The sequence below is a fragment of the Puma concolor genome, chromosome E2 (genome assembly GCF_028749965.1).
Source record: "Puma concolor isolate L17-30 chromosome E2, mPumCon1.1.hap2, whole genome shotgun sequence".
Taxonomy (NCBI): Eukaryota; Metazoa; Chordata; class Mammalia; order Carnivora; family Felidae; genus Puma; species Puma concolor.
In genome coordinates, this window is record NC_141681.1 from 27,294,017 (window position 1) to 27,312,689 (window position 18,673).

General features: G+C 41.5%; 1 protein-coding gene and 1 non-coding gene across 8 annotated transcripts in view; both read left to right on the plus strand.

Annotated features, from left to right (window-relative positions):
- The window catches only part of CNOT1 (CCR4-NOT transcription complex subunit 1), a 105,215-nt gene that overhangs the window by 5,519 nt on the left and 81,023 nt on the right, over window positions 1–18,673 (plus strand). The window lies entirely within an intron of this gene.
- LOC112857604 (U6 spliceosomal RNA) lies at window positions 13,563–13,669 on the plus strand. Its single transcript, XR_003223334.1, has one exon. It is a non-coding gene; the product is annotated as a U6 spliceosomal RNA (small nuclear RNA).

The following is an 18,673-nucleotide window of genomic DNA, read 5'->3' on the forward strand; positions in this document are numbered from 1 at the left end:
CATACTGTTTTCCAGAGTGGCTGCACCAGCTTGCATTCCCACAATCATGTAAGTTGTATAGGTAGAGTGTATAGGTTTTATATGTAGAGTGTAATGACTTGATTGATACACATATATTGTGAGATACCACCAATGTGTATTTGGGTGAGATTTTCTTAGTTGTGATTAAAGCAAATACAGATTTTTTTTCCCCAGCAAGTTTTTGGAGGATGAGACACAGGATTTGAGTTTTTCTTCTCTTCAGTGTAAAAATAGAAAACTGTAGTGTGACAAACAGGTGGTCTTTTCTGTTGGAGTTATTGTGTGATTAATATATAACCTCAGTGTAAATTAACTTGCACTTCTGTTAAGACCTCTGAAGGATGGGGAAGGACTGAGGTTTTACAATGTTCTTCAGCACTGTAAATTGAATTCTAACAAATACGTGTATTTGTTAGAACAAATATGTTCTCTTGGTGTAGTTACATTTTTAAAGTAGCTCCATGAAGGATTCTCAGTTATCTTTTAGTAATTGAGTATATTATACACTATATTGCTTTATAGTTTTGCAGTTACTTCTGGGAAGATGCTTCTGAATATTTAGTTGATTCCAAGTCAAAAACTTGATTCCTTTCTGACTTTGGAGTAGGCATACTTTTCTGGTTCTCCACTTTCTCAGTTTTTTAAAAATAGGGATTTATTGGGGGTGCCTGGCTGACTCAGTCTGTAGAGTATGGGTCTCTTGGTCTCAGGGTCATGAGTTCAAGCCCTACATTGGGTGAAGAGCTTACTTAAAAAAAAAAAAAAAAGATTTATTTGCTAACACTAACAGTATTTCAAACTATGCTGATGTATGGATTGGATTAAGTTTTGTAAAATTCTGAAAATATCCACAAGAGGCTGTTAAATGTTCTTTAACATCTTTAAGATTCTATTGAATTGAGTAAAAATTGCTTGTGTAAAGTGGCATGGTTAGGAAACAAGTTAGCTCATGCCCCATTTGTTATTATTTCATACCTATTTACTATTTGTTGACCATTATGCCTTTGGATATTTCCTTATCCCTTGTCAGCTGGGTTCTGAAAAACAAGTTTTATACTAGGCTTTTCTGACCTCAGTAATACATAATTTTGGGATGTTCATGATTGGTTTATTTCCACTTGGTTTTTACTCTTTAGTTTGGGTAATGGAGAGTTAAGTCTACCATGTATATGCCCACTGTTAAGAATATTCCCCTTTCCTAAAGCAGATGGCCGGCTCAGTTGGTAGAGCCTGTGACACTTGATCTTGGGGTCATGAGTTCAAGCCCCACTTTGGGTGTAGAGATTACTTAAAAAGAAAAATCTATCATCTGTATATAAAGAAATAGAAAAGTAATGTTAACAAAAAAGGGGTCCCTGGCTGGCTCAGTTGGAGGAATGTGTGACTCTTGGTCTCTCAAGGTTGTAGGTTCAAGCACCATGTTGGGGGTAGAGATAACTTAAAAATAAAATCTTAAAAAAGAGGGGCACCTGAGTGGCTCAGTTGGTTAAGTGGCGGACTTCAGCTCAGGTCATGATCTCAATGTTTCTGAGTTCGAGCCCCATGTCAGGCTCTGTGCTGACAGCTCAGAGCCTGGAGCCTACTTCAAATTCTGGGTCTCCCTCTCTGCCCCTCCCCCACTCACGCTGTCTCTCAAAAATAAACGTTAAAAAAAAAATCTTAAAAAAGAATTTTCCCCTTCCCTTTTCAAACAGACAAATATGCCAAAGATTACAGAAGGTGAGATCGTGTATCTAAATGTAAAATGTAGAAATTACATGAAAGTATTTAGTCACTCCTGTATCAGTAAGCCCTCAAGTTCTCTGGCAACCACAAAACATTGGTATATCTTGATATACTAACTTAGTTTTGGCATATTTGTATATAGCTTTGTAGAGTTCTTCTGTGTTGAGTTTCAGTGACTAATTGTCTCTTAATGTGCTATTATTATCTACCTCGCTTCTACCCTTGCTTCTCAGTTCATCATCTAGAGTAATTCTTGTATTTTATTTTATTTTTTTTTAATTTTTTTAACGTTTATTTATTTATTTTTTTATTTTATTTTTAAAAAAAATTTTTTTTTTCAACGTTTATTTATTTTTGGGACAGAGAGAGACAGAGCATGAACGGGGGAGGGGCAGAGAGAGAGGGAGACACAGAATCAGAAACAGGCTCCAGGCTCTGAGCCATCAGCCCAGAGCCTGACGCGGGGCTCGAACTCCCGGACCGCGAGATCGTGACCTGGCTGAAGTCGGACGCTTAACCGACTGCGCCACCCAGGCGCCCTAACGTTTATTTATTTTTGAGACAGAGAGAGACAGAGCATGAATGGGGGAGGGCAGAGAGAGAGGGAGACACAGAATCAGAAGCAGGCTCCAGGCTCTGAGCCATCAGCCCAGAGCCTGACGCGGGGCTCGAACTCACGGACCGTGAGATCGTGACCTGCGCTGAAGTCGGACGCTTAACCGACTGAGCCACCCAGGCGCCCCTAGAGTAATTCTTGTATTTTAAAAGTCGTATCATGTTGTCCTGTTCAGGACCATCCGTTGATTCTCCATTTGTCTTTCATAAAAGCCAGAGTCCTTTAATTACCTACAGAATTTAACTCTGCTCTATACCTACTCATGTATTCTCCATTTCCCCCTAACTTATCACCCCTGTCCACCCAGTTGGTTTCCTTCAACTACACTTGACCTCCTTGCTTTGCCTTACAGATGCCACGCAGTCTCTTAGGAAGCCTGTGCACCAACTGGTTGATCCTTCTGCCTGGAACATTCTCTCAGATATGTGCATGGCTGAACCCCTCAGCTCCTTTTAAGTCTGCTCAAGGACTTCTTTCTCAATAAGGCTCACTCTGACCACCGTCAGAAAACTTAAATTGCATCCCTCCTGTCCTCTGGCTCACTTTTACCCTGATGTTTTTTTCTTTTTCTCTAGTACTTAGCATCTCCTGACATGTTTTATAATTTCTAATGATTACTATTTCTCACCTCTAGTGGGAATACAGGCATATGTGTATGTCTCTTCACGGATGTATCTTAAATACCTGACACACAGTCAGTACTCAACAAATAGTTGGCTGAGTTAGTGCATATAGTGCATAAACTGTTTCTCTGATAAGTTGTGGTAGCCACTTCACGAAAGCGATACACTATTTCTTATCATCTGATGAATTTAAGTTGTGCTTGGCTTTGTGTTAACTTTGTAGAAAGCCTTACCTGAGGTGTTCACATCTAGGGCTCACCTTACGGAAAGTGGATGCAAAAGCCATTTTCTCAGCAAGGGCACTGTTGGTGTTTGGGCAGGATAATTCTTTGTTGGTGGTGCTGTCCTTTGTGTGATGTTTATTTCATCTCTAATTCTCATTGTGTGCTAGTGGCTCTCCCACTCAAGCATTTAAGGGGCGCCTGGGTGGCTCAGTTGGTTGAACGGCCGACTTCAGCTCAGGTCATGATCTCGCGGTCTGTGGGTTCGAGCCCTGCATCGGGCTCTGCTGACAGCTCGGAGCCTGGAGCCTGTTTTGGATTCTGTGTCTCCTTCTGTCTCTGCCCCTCCCATAATCACGCTCTGTCTCTCTGAAATAAATAAATGTTTAAAAAAAAAAAATTTAAGCTTTTCAGAATGTTTTAGCAGGTGCGCTTGTCTGGCTCAGTCGGTTGAGTGTTGGTTGGTTTCAGTTCAGGTCATGATCCCAGGGTCCTGGGATTGAGCCCTGCTTTGGCCTCTGTATTTTTTTTTTTTTTTTTTTTTAACGTTTTATTTATTTTGGGGACAGAGACAGAGCATGAACGGGGGAGGGGCAGAGAGAGGGAGACACAGAATCGGAAACAGGCTCCAGGCTCTGAGCCATCAGCCCAGAGCTCGACGCGGGGCTCGAACTCACGGAGCGCGAGATCGTGACCTGGCTGAAGTCGGACGCCCAACCGACTGCGCCACCCAGGCGCCCCGGCCTCTGTATTGAGTGAGGAGCCTGTTTGAGATTCATTCTCTCTCTCTGCCCCTCTCCCCTGCCTCCCCCTGCCCCAATATAAAAATTAAAAAGAAAACAAAAACTTTTGGAGATTACACTGCTTTCTAGTTTATTCCAGTAAATACCCTCTTGAGGTTCAGATTTTTGTCAGGATTATTTTATTTAATTTAGAGCCAATTATTATTGGTGTAAATCACAAGTTACTTAAATTTAATTTCACAGTGGCACATATGAGAAGACTGCGTAAAGAGAAGGAATAACAGATTTCACTGATCATAAAACAAATTTTCAACATTTTAACATCTCTGAAATTGGGATGCATCTTGTCCTAAGAAAAATACTATCAAGTAAACTTTTTTAGTGATACATAATGTAAAGATGCTTCTACAGTTAAAGACAAACCAACGTGAAATGAGATTGTGGAAAATTATCTCCATTTCATGGGTGATGAAGGTGGAAGAACTTTGCCAAACTTGGGCTACATTTTCCTTTTTGTTAGGCCTAGTCAAATTATATTTTAGGGTTCTAGAAATTAATATTGGTATTGTATTTTTCACAGTTCTGGAATGTTTTCAGTGCTCTCAAAGCTGATTGGTTGGGAGTGATGGTGAGGAAGAGCTATGGAATAAAACCCAAGGCATGTCTACGGGAGCCTGATATAAAGGATAATACACATGAAACAATAGTGAACAGTTTGATTAAATTAAAAAATTTTAATGTTTATTTTAGAGAGAGAAAGAGAGCATAGGAAGGGGAGGGGCTGAGGGAGAGGGAGACGCAGAATCCAAAGCAGGCTGCAGGCTTGGAGCTGTCAGCACAGAGCCTGATGCGGGGCTCGAACCCACAAACTGTGAGATCATGACCTGAGCCAGAGTCGGATGCTTAACTGCTTGAGCCACCCAGGTGCCCCTAATTTTATAGTGCATCATACATATTGAAGGGGAGAGGAGGTAGATTAGCCTGTAGATGATCTGAAGTGGCTTGGGAGGTTTTGGAGGGGCTGGGGCTTGAAGTAGGCCCTGGTCTTATTACCTGATGCATTGTCCACTTTATGGAGGCGTCTTGGCCTACCTTCTGGTAGTCACTAACTTTCCCCTTGAAGGTTATCAATGATCAGTTAGTTGCTATTTCTGATAATTTATAATTTCTATATAGTTTTGGTATACTGCCAGCTATACCTTTTAAAATCTTTCCCCCATGGGGGCACCTGGGTGGCTCAGTTGGTTAAGTGTCCAGCTCTTGATTTCAGCTCACATCCCGTGGGATTGAGCCTCGCGTCTGGCTCTGTGCTGACAGTGCGGAGCTTGCTTGGGATTCTTTCTCCCCCTCTCTCTGCCCCTCCCCATGTGCTCTATCTCTCTCAAAATAAATAAACCTAAAAAAAAAATCTTTCCCCCTATGATTTCTGCAGACTACAGGTATATTAGTTATCAATTACTCCATGACAAAATACCTCCGAATTTAGCTATTTAACCTTTCTTGTTCTTTATTTCTAAGGCACAGCTTGGCTAGGTACTTCTGGCTCAGTGTCTTTCACAGAGTTCCAATGCAAGTATTAACGGGCTGCAGTCATCTCAAGGCTGAAGGGTGGAGAGATCTTACAAGCTCACTCACGTGGCATTTGTCTGGCTTCAAATTCTTGCTGTTGGTTTGGAGACATCAGTTGCTTGCCACATGTGTCTTTTCCAACGTTTATTTATTTTTGGGACAGAGAGAGACAGAGCATGAACGGAGGAGGGGCAGAGTGAGAGGGAGACACAGAATCGGAAACAGGCTCCAGGCTCTGAGCCATCAGCCCAGAGCCTGACGCGGGGCTCGAACTCACAGACCGCGAGATCGTGACCTGGCTGAAGTCGGACGCTTAACCGACTGTGCCACCCAGGCGCCCCCCTTTTTTTTTTTTTTAAATTGTTTTTTTTTTAATTGTTTTTTTTTAACGTTTATTTATTTTTGAGACAGAGAGAGACAGAGCATGAACGGGGGAGGGGCAGAGAGAGAGGGAGACACAGGATCCGAAACAGGCTCCAGGCTCCGAGCGGTCAGCGATGGGTCAGAGCCCATCGCGGGGCTCGAACTCACAGACCGTGAGATCATGACCTGAGCCGAAGTCAGACGCTTAATCAGCCAAGCCACCCAGGCGCCCCTCATGTGTCTTTTCCATACTCACAGCATGGCAGCTTGCTTAGAGCATAGGCTCAGAGAGAGGTAAACAAGACAGAAGTCAGTCTTTTTTGTAAAGTACACTTGGAAATGACTATTTCCTTCTTTTGAAGCTACACTTAAGGTCCATCACACTCATAAGGGGAGGGGATTACATAAGGATAGACATTTTAGGGATTGTTGGGGTTGTTTTAGAGGCTGTCTGCCACAATGGACATTTGGTGAAGGTTCATCCTTAAGGCTCTCTTTAGGGATGCTGTTTGTAGGTTTTACTTACTACCACTAAGTAGAGGACTTTGCTTGGTTTCTGATATTATGCATTCTGAGTTTTTTCCACTTCTCAGGCTACTCTTCATTTCCTTTCTTGAGTTCCTCTTTATCCACCCTGAAATACTAAGCTTCCTTAAGATTCTCTCTAGACGCTCTTATTTTCATTCTGTAGTTCTATCCCGTCTTTTTTTTTTTTTTTTATATGTCGATGACTCCCAGATCTATTATTTGTAGCTCACCCTTGCTATGTTGCAGGCTGTAATTCATAGTCCTGTCCAAATTGAATTCTTGATTTTCTTTCTTGCCATGTATTCTCTTAGTTGTTTCATGTCAGGAGTAAGTGGAATCCAGGTGCTTAGTGGAAATATATTTGACTGCTCCTTTTCCTTCACTTGTCTTGCTTATTCACAGTTTCAGAGAGTCCTTGCAGTTCTCTCTTGAATGCATTCACTTTGCTTTCCCTATAATCTTTTGTTGTTGTTTATTTTTGAGAGATGAGAGAACGTGTGCTTGAGCAGGGCAGGGGTAGGGGGTGGGGAACAGAGGATCTGAAGCAGGCTCTGTGCTGACAGCAGACAGCTCGATGCGCGGCTCGAACTGAAGCTGTGAGATCATGGCCTGAGCTGAAATCAAGAGTTGGATGCTTAACCAACTGAGCCACCTAGGCACCCCTCTCTCTTAATATTATCAAATTTCCTTGTGACCTCCTCTTTCTCAGTATTTTGCATTGTCAAGAGTAGCTTCTAAAAATGTTTACCAGATCATGCCGTCTGTTAGTATGCAAAGCAGATTAACGAAATAAACAACCCCAAGATATCAGTGGCTTAACAGAGTAGACATTTATACTCCGATAACTTTCCTCAGATAACTTTCATTGAGTGTTCATTAGGTTGCCTTCTGTGTGGTAATTCAGGAACCCAGGCTCCTTCCATCTTGTGGCATTGTTTTTCTTTAGAGGGAGTCCTCTTTGTTTAGCTGGCAGATGGTGATAAAACCAGAGGGTCATGAGTATGAGGTTTTATGGACAAGGTCCAGAAGTGGCTGGTATCATTTTTGGCCTGCGTTTTATTGGCTAGAACTTAGGATCTTGGCCACACCTATGCAAGAAAGGCTGAGAAATGTAGTCTAGCTGTTTAGCCAGGGAGAGGAAACATTTGGTAAGCATCTACCTAGTCTCTCCTACTCCCTTATTCCCTAAAATACACTTAAACCAATTCATGTAGCTTCTAGGATCATCTTTATGATAAAATCTAGAAGTCTGAGATGGGGGTTCTATACATAAAAGAGAAGAAAGCCACAAAATGGGTCTTAGTTACCTCCAGAAGACATTTCATTTTGGCCACTGTCAGGGTTAGTGTGTGGGGATTGTATTTAGGACCGTGATTTATTACAGCAAAAGGATACAAAGCAAAATCAGCAAAGGGAAAAGGCATATGAGGTGAAGTCTGAGGAAACTGGACTCCTGCTTCCAAAGCTGAATCTCCTCCAGTGCCTTTCCCAGTAGAGTCACATCAGACACACTTAATTCCTTCAACAAGGAATTGTGACAACACGTATGTGCAAACTGTTGCCCAGCAGCGAAGCTCCTGAGAGACACAGTGCCTAGGATTGTTATAGGCACCTTCTGCCTGTCACCCATTAAAATTCCAGGTTCCTGGAGGGAAGGTAGGTGTTACACATGAACCACATTTTTTGGTACAGTTTAGTCACAGTGAGCCACTCTTATTAGCTCTTGGAATGGGGATTAGTTTTCCCCAAATCCAGGTTCTCACACTAGCCACTGGCCAACCTGGCATGTCTTCCTAAGGATAGCAGTCGCAGGCCTTCTATGTTAACTCTTTTCTGCTCAGTAAGTGAGGTGAATGGTCTCCATCAAAAGGGATTTTGTATAGAGAATATGCAAAATTGGAATATGCAAAATTTTGTTGGCCTAATATTTTGTCTTTGGAAATTGCATTTGTATTTCAGTAGGGAAAAAAAGTTCAGTTCCCTTCTTATCTCCTTTCATCTAACTTTTCAGATAGTTATTTTTGTATCATTCTGGATACTCTACATATAAGGACATATATATACACAATGCTGTTCTGAAACTTGCTTTCCTCCCTATAGATAGTATTCCTTTTTATGATTTACTTAACCATTGCACTTTTAGGAGGATATTTAGGCCTTTTTCACTTGATACATTTTTAAAGAGTTGTTCATTTCCTGGATGAAAAAGGAATGGATTAAAGATGATTCCTGGGGGGAAAAAAAAGATGATTCCTGAGTATTCAGTACAGAATTGGGGATTAAGTGGTCTAAAACTCTTACTATTCATCCTAAAGGTTGGAGATACTCCTATCAGGAACTGTTTGTTTTAGGACTTGGTATTAAAACACTTATTTAGACTCTTAATGATTTTGAAGGTGCAATACAGGGATTTTTGTTCATTTTTAAATCCTCTTACCTCTACTGCCCAATTCTTTAAAGTTCTGTTAAATAGTGTCTTTAAAATTCTATTAGCAATTGCCATTTAAACTATTCTTCAGCTATAAACTTGGGATAATACCTTCCTCAAAGAGTTACCAGGTTTAAATAAACTAATATACATAAAATGCTTAGAACAATTCTGTTTAAGTATTGTGATTGTACTGGGATAAGTTATCCTATTTTGTACACAGTAATTATATTTAAGAATTTAATAAGTAAACCATTTTGGATGAATGGATTGGAACTGTGTACTATAAATCTAGAATCTCTGCCTCTTGGAGGAGTATTAAAGATTGCTATGGCCTTTTGCCTCATTGCATCTGAGAGCAAAATGGGTCACCAACAGCTGTACTGGAGCCATCTGAGGAAATTTGGCCAGGGGTCTCATTCTTGCTGCATTTGCTGGAACCAGCAGGGTCTGACCCAGAAATACACTCTCAGTATGTGCTGCCAGTATTTCCGTCAGTCCGTGAAGGATATAGGCTTCATTAAGTTACATTAAGTGAACTTCCTTGAATGGGTCATCCAAGATACCTCCCTTAACTGCAGATACCCAGGATACCTACCTTAATGCAACTCATTGTACATAAAATAAAAACACTTCAATTAAAAATAAGTAGGGGCACATGGGTGGCTCAGTTAGTTGAGCTTTGACTCATGATTTTGGCTCAGGTCATGAGCCCAGGGTTGTGGGATGGCATCCCACGTCGAGCTCTGTGCTGAGCTTAAAGGCTGCTTGAGATTCCCTCTCTCCCCCTTTCTGTCCCTCTCTTTGTGTGTGTGTGCTTACTCTCTAAAATAAAAAAAAATTTTAATTTAAAAAATAAATTGGGATGAATATTTTGAGTCAGTGATTTTGTTGCTTATAAAGTCCCATAGAAAATAATGAGCTGCCCCTTTTAAGGAAACCAAGGGGGAAAGTGGGGCATCTGGGAAAATTGGTATTGGTTGTTTCTGAATGCTAGAATAAGATACCTTCCCCGATTTATATGGGTCATTAGGAGTTTGCAACATTGGCCAGTATGGTAACCACTATCCACATGAGGCTATTTAAATTTATACTAAGATTAGTTAAAATCAGATAAAATTAGGGGTGCCTGGGTGACTCAGGCAGTTAAGCATCTGACTCTTGGTTTCAGTTCAGGTCATGGTCTCATGGTTTTGTGAGTTCAAGCCCTGCGTTGGGCTCTGTACTAACAGTGCGGAGCCTGCTTGGGATTCTCTCTCCTCCCTCTGCTCCTCCCCCACTCATGTTGTCTCTGTCTCTCTTTTTTTAATTTTATGTTTAATTTTTAAAAATTTTTGGGGCGCCTGGGTGGCGCAGTCGGTTAAGCGTCCGACTTCAGCCAGGTCACGATCTCGCGGTCCGTGAGTTCGAGCCCCGCGTCGGGCTCTGGGCTGATGGCTCAGAGCCTGGAGCCTGTTTCGATTCTGTGTCTCCCTCTCTCTCTGCCCCTCCCCCGTTCATGCTCTGTCTCTCTCTGTCCCAAAAATAAATAAACGTTGAAAAAAAAAAAAAAATTAAAAAAAAAAAATTTACATCCAAATTAGTTAGCATATAGTGAAACAATGATTTCAGTAGATTCCTTAATGCCCCTTACCCATTTAGCCCATCCCCCCTCCTACAACCTCTGCACTAACCCTCAAGTTTGTTCTCCATATTTAAGAGTCTCTTATGTTTTGTCCCCCTCCCTGTTTTTATATTATTTTTACTTCCCTTCCCTTATGTTCATCTGTTTTGTATCCTAAAGTCCTCATATGAATGAAGTCATATGATATTTGTCTTTCTTTGACTAATTTCACTTAGCATAATACCCTCTTGTTCCATCCACATAGTTGCAAATGGCAAGATTTCATTCTTTTTGATTGCCGAGTAATACTCCATTGTATATATATATACCACATCTTTATCCATTCATCCATTGATGGACATTTGGGCTCTTTCCATACTTCGGCTGTTGTTGATAGTGGCTTCTTTTTTTTAATGTTTGTTTTTGAGAAAGACAGAGCGTGAATGGGGGAGGGTCAGAGAGCGAGGGAGGCACAATTTGAAGCAGGCTTCAGACTCCATGGTGTCCAGTACAGAGCCTGACATAGGGCTCGAACCCACAAACCCTGAGATTTTTGACCTGAGCGGGAGTCAGACCCTCAACCCACTGAGCCACCCAGATGCCCCAGGCCTATTTGGCTTCTTAAAGTACTTGTTGATATTTAATTCTAGAGCAAGTTAGGTCGTACTACCAAGTTTGCTAGCATCAGTCAGTGCAATGGGAGACCAAATTGCCTTTACAGAGATGTCTTTGGCCGAACTGGTAGAAGTTGAGGGGAGAAAAAGGAATAGATGTGAAGGGCTTTCCTTGTCACTTAGTAGAGATTGCATTAAAGTTTGGTAAACTTTCTAAAAACGTTTCCCAAAGCCATTAGTAAGTTTAGTGGTTCCCAACTTTTAAAATGCATAAGAATCACCTGCAGAGTGTGTTTAAAATACAATGTTCTGTATTCTTTTTATTTTTTTAATGTTTATTTTATTTTTGAGAGAGACACACAGAATCCAAAGCAGGTTCCAGCCTCCTAGCTGTCAGCACAGAGTCTGATGTGGGGCTCAAACCCACAAACTGTGAGATGATGACCTGAGCCGGTAACTCACTAAGCCACTCAGGTGCCCCTGTACTCTTTCCTTGAGGATTTTGGTTATCTTGATGTAGGGTGGTGCTTAGGAGTCAGCGGTTTTTTATTTCTTTTTTAAATATTTATTTTTGAGAGAGAGAGACCAACCGAGCATGAGCGGGGGAGGGGCAGAGAGAGAGGGAGACCCAGATCTGAAGCAGGCTCCAGGCTGTGAGCTGTCAGCATAGAGCCTGATGCAGGGCTCAAACTCAAGAGGCATAAGATCATGGGGTGCCTGGGTGGCTCAGTTGGTTAAGTGTCCAACTTTAGCTCAGGTCATGATCCCGTGGTCCATGGGTTCAAGCCCTGCATCGGGCTCTGTTGCTGACAGCTCAGATCCTGGAGCCTGCTTCAGATTCTGTGTCTCCCTCTCTCTCTGCTCTTTCCCCACTCACGCTGTTTCTGTCTCTCAAAGTTGAATAAATGTTTTAAAAAAAAAAAAAAGGCCATGAGATTGTGACCTGAGCTGAAATCAAGAGTTGGACACTTAACTGACTGAGCCACCCAGGTGCCTCAGGGGTGTGTGTGTGTGTGTGTGTGTGTGTGTGTGTGTGTGTGTGTGTGTGTTTTAAGTAATCTCTACACCCAATGTGGGTCTGGAACACGTGACCCCAAGATCAAAAGTCATACGTTCTTCTGACTAAGCCATCCAGGTGCTCTTCATCTCCCAGTTTTATACACATTTTTTTTCCCCATAATTGTTTTAGTGTAAAAATCTGTATTTATTCCATTAAGCCCCTTGTGGTATATATATAGCACCTAAGCTATGTCCATGGCATAAAGTTAGGCTCAAGTGTTTGAATTAATAAGAGTGCCATCTTTAGCAAATGAAGATATTTATAAAGTATACTGGAATAAACTGGAAGGAGATCATTTTGGACATTTTATATAATCCTCATAAGGAATGGTAATAGTTTTTCCATTAAAAGTATTTTAAGGGCACTTGGGTGGCTCATTCAGTTAAATGTCTGACTCTTCATTTCAGTTTAGGTTATAATCTTAAGGTTCATCAGTTCGGGCCCAGAGTCGGGCTCTGTGCTGGCAGGGGGGGACCTGTTTGTGATTCTCTCTCCCTCTTTCTCTGCCCCTCCCTTGCTTGCCTGCTCTTTCTCTCAAAATAAATAAAGTTAAAAAAATATTTTCAAAGCTTAATGAATTTGAGCTTGTTTCTGCAATCAGATTTATGTTGGTTTTTATGCTTCAAAGCCTACATAACATTTTAATCTTCAAATTATTGACAGTCATCGTCAAAGAGAGATCTCATTTGCATGAATAAAGTTGATACATTTAAAAACATTTTTAGAGTCATTCAAAGATTTAGAATTGAAATATTTAAATTTTTTTTTAATGTTTATTTATTTTTGAGACAGAGAGAGACAGAGCATGAACGGGGGAGGGTCAGAGAGAGAGGGAGACACAGAATCTGAAGCAGGCTCCAGGCTCTGAGCTGTCAGCACAGAGCCCGACGCGGGGCTCGAACTCATGGACCGTGAGATCATGACCTAAGCCGAAGTCGGATGCTTAACCGACTGAGCCACCCATGCGCTGCTAGTTTTTTTTTTTTTTTTTAAAGAGTAACTTGGTTTTTTTTTTTTTTTTTTTTTTAAACAGTTTATTTTGAGAGAGCACTGAACAGGGAAGCGGGGGGGGGGGGTGCAGAGAGAAAGAGAAAGAGAATCCCAAGTAGGCTCTGCACTGTCAGCGTGCAGCCTGAAGTGGGAGAGAGATCATGACCTGAGCCAAAATCAAGAGTCAGACACTTAACTGACTGAGCCACCCAGGCACCCCATCATCCCCATTTTTTTTTTAAATTATTTATTTTGAGCGAGAGAACAAGCCGGGGAGGGGCAGAGACAGAGGGGGACAGAGAATCTGAAGCGGGTTCTGTGGTGACAGCAGAAAGCTCAATACAGGGCTTGAACTCATGAACCCTGAGATCATGACCTGAGCTGAAGTTGGACGCTTAACCTGACTCAGCCACCCCGGCGCCGTATCATCACCCCCAGTTTTATTAAAAATTTCACCTGTGCTTCCTACAGCAGCACATACACTAGACTTGATACGATACAGAGAAGATTAACACGGCCCCTGCATGAGGATGACACACAAATTCATGCAGTGTTCCATATTTTTTCCATCATGTCTCAAAGTAAAGTCTTAAAAGAAAATCACATGTACAGAGAAATTAATAGTACAGTGAACAGCCGGTAACTTCTTCCTAGATTCAGCAATTAACATCTTACCATAACTATTTTCTGTGTTATTCATACATATTTTTTTATTGGAGTACAGTTGACACACCGTTACATCAGTTTCAGGTGCACAACATAGTGATTTGACAACACCATATGTTATTCTGTGCTCACCACAAGTGTTGCTACCATCTGTCATTATACAACATTATTGCCATACCACTGACTATATTCTCTATGATATACCTTTCATTTTTGTGATTTATTCTATAACTGGAATCCTGTACATCCCCCTCCCCTTCACCCATTTTTCCCATCTCTATTCATATATTTATACTGAACTGTTTTACCTCAAATACTTGAGCATGCATCTCCTGCAAATTAAGACATTCTTGCATAGCCAAAGTACACCTAAAATTATTAAATACTTTTATAATATCCAATTAATTAAAAAACTTTGCCTCAGTATCTTTTATTTATTTAAAATTTTTAAACATTTATTATTTAGAAACAGAGACAGAGTATGAACATGGGAGGGGCAGAGAGAAGGGGAGACACAGAATCTGAAGCAGGCTCCAGCCTCTGAGCTGTCAGCACAGAGCCTGACGTGGGCTTGAAACCATGAGATCATGACCTGAGCTGAAGTCAGACGCTTAGCCGACTGAGCCACCCAGGTGCCCCTGCCTCAATATCTTGTATAAGTTTTTGTTTTGGTTTTTATTTTTTTTTTAAATTTTGCACACAAGAGAGAGCACACTCACACAGCGGGGGAAGGGGAGAGGGAGGGGTGGGTGAGAATCTTAAACAGGTTCCATGCGCAGGTCTCCATCTCACAACCCTGGGATCAGGACCTGAACCAAAATCAGGATTTGGACACTCAACCAACTGAGCCATCCAGGTGCCTCTTATTAATATTTTGAGGAACTTTCATACTGTTCTCCATAGTGGTGGAATCACTTTACAATCCCACCAGCAGTTCACAAGAGTTCCCTTTTCTCCATATCCTCTCCAGCACTTATCTCTTCTTGTCGCTAGCTGTTCTTAATGGTGTGAGATGATATTTTATTCTGATTTTGATATGCTTTTCTCTGATGAGTAGTGATGTTGAGCACCTTTGCAGATACCTGTTCGCTATTTTGATGTCGTCCTTGGGAAAATGTTTGTTCAGTTCCTCTGCTTATTTTTTATTTAAAAAAAAATTTTTTTTTCAACGTTTATTTATTTTTGGGACAGAGAGAGACAGAGCATGAACGGGGGAGGGGCAGAGAGAGAGGGAGACACAGAATCGGAAACAGGCTCCAGGCTCTGAGCCATCAGCCCAGAGCCTGACGCGGGGCTCGAACTCACGGACCGCGAGATCGTGACCTGGCTGAAGTCGGACGCTCAACCGACTGCGCCACCCAGGCGTCCCCTCTGCTTATTTTTTAATTGGATCGTTTGTGCTTTTTTAATATCTTTACTGAGTTGTTTGAATTTTTATTTTTGAAGTTTATTTTGAGAGAGAGAGAAAAAGAGAATGCACAGCTGATAAGAGACAGAGGGAAGGAGAGACAATCCCAAACAGGCTCTAAGCCATCAGCAAAGAGCCCAGGGCAGGGATCAAACTAAGAAACTGTGAGATCGGGACCTGAGCCAAGATCAAGAGTTGGAAGGAATCCCAACAGGTGTCCCTGTATGAGTTCTTATGTTAACCCTTGATCTGGTACATGTTTTGCAAATACTCTAATTTTGTAGGTTGCCTTTTCATTTTGTTGTTTGTTTTGTTGTGCAGAAGCTTTTAATTTTGATGTCGCATTTGTTGATTCTTTTTCTTTTGTTGTTTGTGCTTTTTGGTGTGATCTCCAAAAACATCATTGCCAAGATCAGCACTGAAGAGCTTATTTTGTATGTTTTCTTTGTGGTATCAGGTCTTTTGTTTAAGTCTTTAATCCATTTTGAGTTAATTTTTGTGAGTGTGTAAGATAGAGGTCCACTTCCATTTTTTTGCATGTAGCTTTCCAGTTTTCCCCAGCAGCGTTTGTTGAAGAGACTGTCCTTTCCCCATTGGTTGTTCTTGTCCCCCTTATCAGATATTAGTAAGCTGTATATACAAGGGTTTAGTTCTAGGCTCTCTGTTCTTTTCATCTTTGTGTCTATTTTTATGCTATATTGTTTTAATTACTATAGGTTTGTAGTATAGTTGAAAATCAAGAACTGTGGTGCCTCCGGTTTTTTTGTTCTTTCTCATGATTGTTTGGCTCATGAGGGTCTTTTATGGTTCCATACCAATTTTAGGACTTTTTTTTTTTTTTTCTATTTATGTGAAAAATGCCATTGGGACTTTCATAGGGTTTGTGTTGAGTCTAGGTGGCTTTGGGTGGCATGGGTAGTCTAAGAGTATTAACTCTTCTAACACAGTGTCCTTCCACTTGTTTGTGTCATCTTTAATTTTTTTTCAACACTGTCTTGTAGTTTTCATTGTATAGTCTAGGGCTTTCATTAAACTCCGTTAGGAAATGATGATTTTTTTTTTAAATTTTTTTTTTCAACGTTTATTTATTTTTGGGACAGAGAGAGACAGAGCATGAACGGGGGAGGGGCAGAGAGAGAGGGAGACACAGAATCAGAAACAGGCTCCAGGCTCTGAGCCATCAGCCCAGAGCCCGACGCGGGGCTCGAACTCACGGACCGCGAGATCGTGACCTGGCTGAAGTCGGACGCTTAACCGACTGCGCCACCCAGGCGCCCCAGGAAATGATGATTTTTAAAAAGCGTTTCTCCTGATAATTCCATTTGAAATATAGTATTTCAGGCCTTTAAGCTTTTTTTTTTTTTTAAGTTTGCCTATTTTATTGATTTTTTTTGTTTTAAATTTTTTTTTTTCAACGTTTATTTATTTTTGCGACAGAGAGAGACAGAGCATGAACGGGGGAGGGGCAGAGAGAGAGGGAGACACAGAATCGAAACAGGCTCCAGGCTCTGAGCCATCAGCCCAGAGCCTGACGCGGGGCTCGAACTCGCGGACGGCAAGATCGTGACCTGGCTGAAGTCGGACGCTTAACCGACTGCGCCACCCAGGCGCCCCTGATTTTTTTGTTTTAGATGTTTATTTATTTTTGAGAGAGAGACAGAGCATGAGCAGTGGAGGGGCAGAGAGAGAGATAGAGGGAGACACAATCTGATATAGGCTCCAGGCTGTGAGCTTTCAGCGCAGAGCCTAACGCAGGGCTCGAACTCAGGAATGGTGAGATCATCACCTAGGCCAAAGTTGGACACTTAATCTACTGAGCCATCCAGGTGCCCCACGGCCTTTAAACTTTTATGTTTACCACATTTTTTTGCACTGAATTTGGATTCCTGTTAATTTGCTTTGCCCAATAATATAAAAATAGTTTAAACTTTTTTATTAAAATGTTTTTAATGTTTATCTTCAAGAGGGAGGGAGAGAGATAGAGAGAGGGACACTGTGAGTGGAGGAGGGGCAGAGAGAGAGGGAGACACAGAATCTGAAGCAAGCTCCAGGCTCAACAGGCTCTCAGCACAGAGCCCGATATGGGGCTTGAACCCATTAACTGTGAGATCATGACCTGAACCAAAGTAGGACACTTAACTGACTGAGCTATCCAGGCACACTGTAAACTTAAAAAAAAAAAAAATGTTTATTTACTTATTTTAGAGAGAGAGTGAGTGAGTGGGTGGGGGAAAGTCAGAGAAAAGAGGGAGACATAGAATCCCAAGCAGGCTTTGCACCATCAGCACAGATCCTGATGTGGGGCTTGAATCCATGAACTGGGAGATCATGACCTGAGCTGAAGTCAACTAACTGAGCCACCCAGGTACCCAAAGTTTAAACTTTTTAATGAAATACTCTTGCTAACAGTAAACATGAGTCAACTTTCTTTGATTTCTTTTGGTCCTAAAAAATAGGGGTACTTTGGTGGTTCAGTTGGTTGAGTGTTCAACTCTTGGTTTTGGCTCAGGTTATGATCCCAGGGTTGTGGGATAGAGCCCTGCGTCAGGCTCTGTGCTGAGCATGGACCCAACTTAAGATACTTGCCCCCCCTCACCCCCCCGCCCCTTCAAATAAGAAATAATACACACACACCCACACACCACTCTGCATTGTCCATCAAGGATGTACAGCATCTGTGTTCAGTAATTATTTGAAATAATTTGTTTTCATTGTGTTTTATGTAATCCGTTTGACACTCAGGTTTATTTGTTTGTATTTGGTTGTGTTTTTTCTTCAGGAAAATTTTTTTTAATGTTTATTTATTTTTGAGAGAGAGAGACAGAGTGAGAGCAGGGGACGGACAGAGAGAGGAGGAGACACAGAAGCAGGCTCCAGGCTCCGAGCTGTCAGCACTGAGCCGCAGAGTGGGTCTTGAACTCCCAAACTGAGATTGTGACCTAAGCTGAAGTCGGATGCTTAACCAGACTGAGGCGCCCCTGATTGTAGTTTTTTTCTTAATTAAATTTCAAACGTGGAAGATAATCACGTGATTCAAAAGTCAAAAACATACAAAAAGGTATACTTGCTGAGTTTTCAATCAGATTTGTATGCCTTCTACCCTTTTCTCCCTTATGGCTAACCATTTTGATTAGTTTGTGGCTTATCTTTCCTGTATATTTTTTGCAAAAAGCTAACTCTATATATGTCCACATATTAGAAGCAAAAAGTAGCATATATAGAAATAACAGTTTATTTTCTTACTTAAAAATTTTTTTTTAATGTTTATTACTATTATTTTGTGTGTGAGAAAGACAGTGCGAATGGGGTAGAGGCAGAGAGAGGGAGAGACAGAATCTGAAGCGGGCTCTAAGCTGCCAGCACAGAGCCTGACATGGGGCTCAAACTCACAAACCTGATCATGACCTGAGCTGAAGTCAGATGCCTAACTGACTGAGCCACCCAGGTGCCCCTAGAAATAAGAGTTTAAAGGCTAGAATACTATATACGTTGTCC